Raw genomic sequence first — 7500 nt, 5'->3', positions numbered from 1 at the left:
GTTTTCTTGCTGCATCAGCACGTCTTTCAACAGAGTAAATATACCGTGTGTGAATCAAAGCCAGAGTATCTGAAATCCCTCCAATGCATTGACTCTGCTACACACAACGTGAATTATATATTTATATACACATATACATATATATATATATATATATGTATATACATATATATTTATATGGTTGTGGTCTTCATAATAAATATATGTATATATGTACATGTATAAAAAAAAGCATTCACTTTAGTAGTGCAGAATGATGAAATGTGTGTAAGGAAATCCTAACACTGCAGGACAGGGTAGTGGCGGTGTGGTCGACTCCCAGTTGAAAGGCATTGAGTTCAGTCCTCAGTGTCAGCAGCCTAACCTGTAGGCCTCCTCGAGCACGGCGCCCTACCGCCGGCCCCTGAGGTATTGGAATTCGCCGGACGTCTCTTTGGATAAAAGTGCCTGCCAAGTAACTCAATATTCAATAGTCAAATAGTGAAGTCCAATCCCTACCTTAATACATGTGTGTGCAGAGAGAATATGGTGGCTATTCCATCGTGTATCATGAGCTATAGCCAGATTTTGTATTTGACTAAATAAAAACGTTGGAAAGGGGTAAAGGTCCCTGCAAACGGATTTGGTTATAATCAATCATTTTTCAAAAAATAAATATAATGCTTAATATTATTATTAATTGTAATAAGAAATAAACAAAGAACAATATTAATAATTTTAATAAGGTGTCTGCCCTCTAGGTTTTATCTCTCATTTATTTATTGCTGCCAGTGACTGATTACCTGACTTTACTTCAATTTGGTGGGCTGCTCCGCACACAGGACCCAGGCTGTTCCACAACCACCCCTCCCTCCCCCTCCTCCCCCACCTCCCCTCCCACCCCCCGCCCACCCGTTCCACCGTCCCCTCCTATCACCCGTCCCCACCCACTTTGCCTTTGAAAAATCGTAATTGAATGAGTTTGTGTCGTCAAATTGATTAATCATATTAATTTGTACTTATTAGTAGGATGGTTGAAAGCGATGACAATTAGATTAATGAAATTAGTTAATTTTTTTCTTCCTCCCGCTCCTCCTCCCAGCCAACCACAGCAGACGTGGGAGCCCTAACGATGGCGTAAAAAAAAGGAAGAAAGGGGAGGGAAAAAAGAGAAAGAGAAGGCGGTTATGACAAAATTGGCAATCAAGATTTGTGTGCTAATTGAATGTCTGCTTTTATTAATGACGAGGTTTATAAAAAGACCTTGGGAGAGGAATATTAATGAATTAATCAAAGCAGAGTCCGAATTAGAAGGGAGGTATAAGTGCTTAATGCTGGAGGTTTATTAAATATTCTTCATGTTTGATTTCACAAGCTGTACTCAAATGTATTTGATGGAATGCAAACAATGTGCTTTGATTTATTCAGCCTGCCTCGATTTCACTGATGTCCGAAGCGGCCCTGACTGCATTGAAACACTGTTTAGTGAATAACTGGGTGTTTATTATTACAATAACTCACATGAGAAGGTTTCTAATGCAATCATTCCAAATATAATATAACATCAAAACATGAGAACGTTGTTGAATGGTTCAAAGAAACCAAACATGTTTGGAATCTGTTCTGGTGGACCATTCATTTATCATGTGTTTCTGTCCGTATTTCAGACACAAAAACGTAAATATATGTAAATACAGGTAAACAAAGTGGACGATTCCTCAACCTGATAGACTGCCTCGGGCTTCTTTAAGCACAAATATGTCTGTGGGTAATATACTATTTCTTCTGCATAAGAAGCGATGGGTGGCTGTGATAAAGATGAAATGTATGCTATGCCAGTGAGAATCTGATTGTCGAACGTCCACACTATTAGGATGGCCGATAAGGACGTTTATGCTTCGTGTCATAGATGGAAGTGGCCTGTTTGATTAATGTGGATAGCTAGCATTAGCTCTAGCTCTTCCCCACATTGTAATGGTTTACATTACTTTATAATATATAAATAAAAGCTTCTGATAAGCCTACTGGCTTTGAATGTTTGAGATAAGCAGGAATATGAATAGTGCTTTTAAGTGTGATATATATATATAATGAAAACAGTAAAAAGAAAGCAATTCATTGTTGGTTCCAAACTAAATTCAGCGCTGACAAGATGGTGGATGGTGACTAAATGGGAACAAAATGCAGTATTTTCTCTCAGACGGATACCAACCAGGATTAAGGCACAGTGTGTAGGATTTAGTGGCACCTAGCAGTGAGGTTGCAGATTTCAACCAACACCCCATTTGTCCATTCAGGGCTACCGCCGGTGCAATAGTGAGTCCCTTATGGAAGAGGACCCCTCCATATGCAGACATAAAGGCTCAATGTTAAAAAATGAAAACACAACCATTGTTGTTTTCTTTTCTGGGATCTTCCATTCATTAAAAAATACTTTATTAAATATATTATATTCCATTTTTGCCAAGTCCATTCCACTAGATGCCACTAAATTGTACACACTACACCAAAATGACATAATAGTCCAATTATATTATGAACCACAGTTGCATTCATAGGTGCATCAAATATTGTCTAAAATGTATACGTTTGAGTCATAGCTGTTTATAAGTAACCAAAACAAGTCATCTGTAAATTATTCTCCAACACACAATGACTACAGCCACATGTCTCACACACCAGCATACACACACAGTACCCCCGGTCTGAGCATGTGCAGGAATGCTTCAGACCCTGCAGGATGGGGGCTGGGCTGATGGGGGAGGGGGGGGTGTGTGTAGCGTATAGTTAATTGCACAATGAGAAAACCCTTCTCTCATTTATTTCCCAGCCGGCTGTGAAAAGATGGATCACGAGAAAGCCCCTCTTTCACACAAAACACAATTTTCATATTTAATGAGCATCGCTTCAATACAATTACAGTAATTAGTCAAATCTCACTCACGGCCAATGGAGCTCAACACAATTATTAGTGGATCTTATTAATGATGTTGCACATGTGGCACTCACAGGGTAATTGAGGGCATGTTTGGGTGTGGGACCAGGGGTATTGAAGACGGGAATGCAGCCTGTTTAAGTCTATTTTGGGCTTGATAATAACTGGAGGTCCTTCACATGTTAATTGTGAGGTATTTAGCGAGGGGTGTGGGCAAATTAACGTGTGAGAAGAAATAAATACGTTTTAATCGCAGAAAAAGGCATTGTCTTGCGATGGATTCATGTTCAAACAAACGTAGGTATTGAAATGACTCCCTTTCAGCAACGCAGTGGTGCAATTCGTTACTCGCCGTGGTTACGTGCAGATGTGAAACAAAACGCTCATGTTGTGTCTTTTTCCCGAGGGCTGTTTTGAATAATTGCATATCAGTCCAGCAGCATCACTGCTATGTGGCTGACCCCAAGAGTACCGCCACCCCACACCTCCAAAAAAAGACAAAGTAAGGAGAGGCAGGAGAAGAAGAAGCCCATTTGTAGTGACTGATGATACTGCAGTGTCTGACATTTTGGAGCTTTGTGGAGCCACTTTTCTTTGTCGCCACTCACCAACGGTGACACAAATCCCGTGATGGAGAACGTGCCACTGTGCACATTGCACCGTGTGGTTTGGTGGCTCGTGTCCGGGGGATAGGAGAGGCGGTGGTTTTTCTGTGCTAAGAAGGCGGAAGTTCATCAGTCGAGGACTCCGTATTAAACGATGAGAAGTAGGGCAGTAGAACAGTGGTTTTACAGTGAGAACCCGGTTTTCACTTAATCATGTATTAATGTCTGTCGTTAGAAACTAGTTTTTTTTTCTCTCTGTACAAAAAACATTTGGTCCCACTGAATATATTCTGCATAACTCAGAGGGCAGAATGGACATTTCCGTTATTTGCATTTATTAACATCTCGCCGGCAGGTAACTGAGTCAATGTTTGTGACAAAATAATAAGTTTAATCAGGGAAAAGTGGCCCAACGCCCTCTTCTGCCCTATCAAGGCCGGTGTCACCGCTGAGCTAATAACCGTGACGCCATAATAGAAAAACCCCAATTAACACGATATAATTAGCGGAACATGGCGGAATTAGGCAGCGCGGGCAACGATGGGCACTTTGGTTCTGTATAATTAAACCCCCGCGAAAGACAACAATTAAGCCACAATCCTAAAGCTTCGCCGGCAGTCACGGCAGAAAGGGCATGCATTGTTCTGCCACAGCTCTGGAGACCACTGTTGTTGTAGAGAGGCTAAATCACAGTTCAAAGACTGAAGAACTGAATGTGAGGGAGGAGGTCAGAGAGAGAGAGAGAGAGAGAGAGAGAGAGAGAGAGAGAGAGAGAGAGAGAGAGAGAGAGAGAGAGAGATGCATGGCATTTATTGAGTTTAAAAAGTTTATGGTCGCGATTCGTTTGTGACCCCCCTTAAAGCTAAGTAGCAACCTAAAACTTTGGTTGTTTTATCTTTCTTGAGATATCAACAATCAACAATGCAAACGTATTGAAGAGTTTACTTCTGGTCTAGAAATGTCTGGAAACCATTGTGTTGCCAGGTTTTTATGACTGGTCTGCTCTGTTTATTGAGTTTAAACCGAGGACAAAGAATCTACATTTCGATCAAAAATGTCAATTGATGTTATTGTTGAATAATTAAATAGGGTTTGTGAGAGCCATGTGACATTGAGAAGAGCAGCCTAAATGTTCACAAACAGTGTTCAATGTTTGCCCCACTTGCACCCATCTGATTATTCTGAGAGTCGCTAACAAACAGATTATTTAAGCACTTGCTAACCAACTGATTATGCTGGCAGTCACCAACCAACTGATTATTCTAGCACTTGCTAACCAACTGATTATTCCAGCAGTAGCCATACTGGAGCGCAGGACTTATTAGCAATGTGCTAATGTGACATTAATTGCTTTTCTTTTTTTTACTCCCATTAAGTAGGGGGGTGGTGGTGGGTGGGCTATAGCGTTCAGCAGGAGCTTGGCCAGATGGTTTATGGGCTCTCGGTTGCTAATGGACTGAGGCTGGAGAGCTGTAGGATACCGTGAGCATCGGGCAGCGCCACTGGCAGTGGCAGCGGCGAAAGATGTTCAACTGGCGCTAATTGAAAAATAATTGTGGAGGTACAGAACACCTGTCACACAGTAAAATGCAGCGTCACAACCCGCTGACACACGCGTGCAAAAGTTCACACAAACACATGCACACAGACACACACACACACACACACACACATACACGCACACACATACACACAAAGATGCAGAAAAACACGAGTGGCTTCATATACTGTACACCTGTGAATGACTCACCACAAGTGCATAGAAACACACAAAGCATGTTACATGTGTTACACTGCAACGGCCCAATTTTGCATCTTAAATGGCCCCTATTAAAGCTAGGGTAGGCAGGAGTAAGCTAGGTTTAGTATCCTATTGAAAAAAAAACCAGCCCTACCTGCAGGCCTCCCTTCAAAGCCACTCCCCCCAAAACAAGTGACTAGCTCACTAGCTTTAGCGATAGGTCTGCCTAGCCTTGTAGAAGAATCCGGTCATGCGCAATGAGTGGACGGGCAGAGCGTGTGCATGTAGGCAGATAGACCATGTAGGCAGATAGACAGTTTGGCTGTCCAATCATTTCATTCGGGCTGAATGATACGATTGGACGGGCTTATTACCGGCCTGAGACTGTCACAGATACCAGATTTTTTTCAGAGCATTTGATTTATAGATTGCTGTTGGGACGTTAATAGAATTTCAGCAAATATGAAGAAAAGGCCTCTAAAATAAATTGCCTACCCCAGCTTTAATTACCAGCAGGTGTGATGTTGATCAGCCATTACAAGCCATTTCAAATCTACCCTACCATGACATAACACTTGGGCTAAATTGTCTCATACAGAGACAGGGGCAGTCAGCCAGAACAGATATTCTCACAGAGCATTTCACTCATCGATAAATTACGTATTGCTAGGCAATTCTAACAAATTACACTTGAATTACAGTTACAATTAACTTACCTGAAGCACCTTTGTAGTATCCAAACATCAAACCCTCGAACACGAGTAGCTCACCACTTTCTCTCGGCTATCGACAGCTCCGGCCAGGGTGGACGTGATCAAATCCCGTCGATAGCTTCGGACACCCCCAACGGTCGAAGCTGCCTCATCGGAAAAAGAGCTACCTTCTTTATTTACACAGTTCATCCGCTTTAAACTGTGCTATTGATCCCGGCCTAGGTCATTAGGGTTAGGCGGAGGGATATGGATGTGGAGAGGAAGAGGAGTCAGGACTATTTGACCGTAGGTTTTGTCCCCGCGTTTGATTTAGAAGTTGAGATATTGTGGGGGTTTCCAATAAATGACTCAATCAATGATCGCGGCTGATTACCATAAACCCACAATGATCATATTTCCTCTGTGGTCTCGGGCAGTTTTTAATTAAATTCCAATGTCAATCAAGCATTTGTCAATTGTTCTTAAAGGCTATATAGGCTAATAGTGGGCAGGCTTATTACCTGTCAGTAGTTAAAAGGACTACAAGTTTGATGATTCAAATGTAGTTTTATTTTGCTTATGTAGTGTTATTTTCCCTGTTTTCTATATTCAGTCTCTCCTGAGAGGTCTCTGTGACCAGAAATATTCCAAATTGTACAATTTCCCATTTAGATTGATCACACAAAAATGCTACCAAAATAAAATTTGTTCTATTTTCTTCTACCACATTTACCTTTCGGAGATCACGAAAACAAACTTTAATTCATAACTCTCCCCACGTCTGAGCGAGAACAGCCCTGTTAAGAGGCAGGAACACCACATTTGGTCGACACCTCGCACAACATTTGTTAGCCGGGCTTTCTAGGCCATGTTTCCCCCAGTTATATTTAATCCTTACAATACATTCTCACACACCGACCGACCGCACGCCCGACAATGGCGACATCCACAACGGAATATCACGTTACATAACACCAGCACCACCCAATAGATGCAATGAATACGGACAATTAATCACTTTAACGACACACAACTTCGACACAACACCGCCCCATGCATACGACTTTGTAGTTAAAAACCATCATATGTTAAGTGCAACTTTACTCTAAACTTGTGCTCGTATATATCCCCCCCCCCCCCCCACACACACACACACACCATAGCGCGATCTCAAGGGGATTTAAGGCAGCTGTCAGAACATGGGAGCTCTAGACGACAGTGTCTGGGAGTGGCTGGGTCCCTGCGGAGCATGCCAGCTCCCCAGCACCACCCTCTTACCCTGCACCACCCCCATCCCCCTCCATCCCTACTCCTCCTGCATGCTCAAGTTGTTGAGAAATTTCCAAATGCAAATAGGATGGCTTTGCCGCCCGGCAACAGAACTGTGTCATGCTCGCAGAGTCGCGTGCGTGTGAGTGTGTGTGTATGAGTGTGTGTGTGTTTGTGCGAGTGTGTATGTCTTCTGTATGACATGTGTGTGTGTGTGTACATGTGTGTGTGAGTGTGTATGTCTTCTGTATGTTGTGTGTGTGTGTGTGTGTGTGTGTG

The sequence above is a fragment of the Micromesistius poutassou genome (assembly GCF_964030765.1).
Source record: "Micromesistius poutassou genome assembly, chromosome: 19".
Classification (NCBI taxonomy): domain Eukaryota; kingdom Metazoa; phylum Chordata; class Actinopteri; order Gadiformes; family Gadidae; genus Micromesistius; species Micromesistius poutassou.
Note: the sequence above shows the minus strand (reverse complement) of the source record.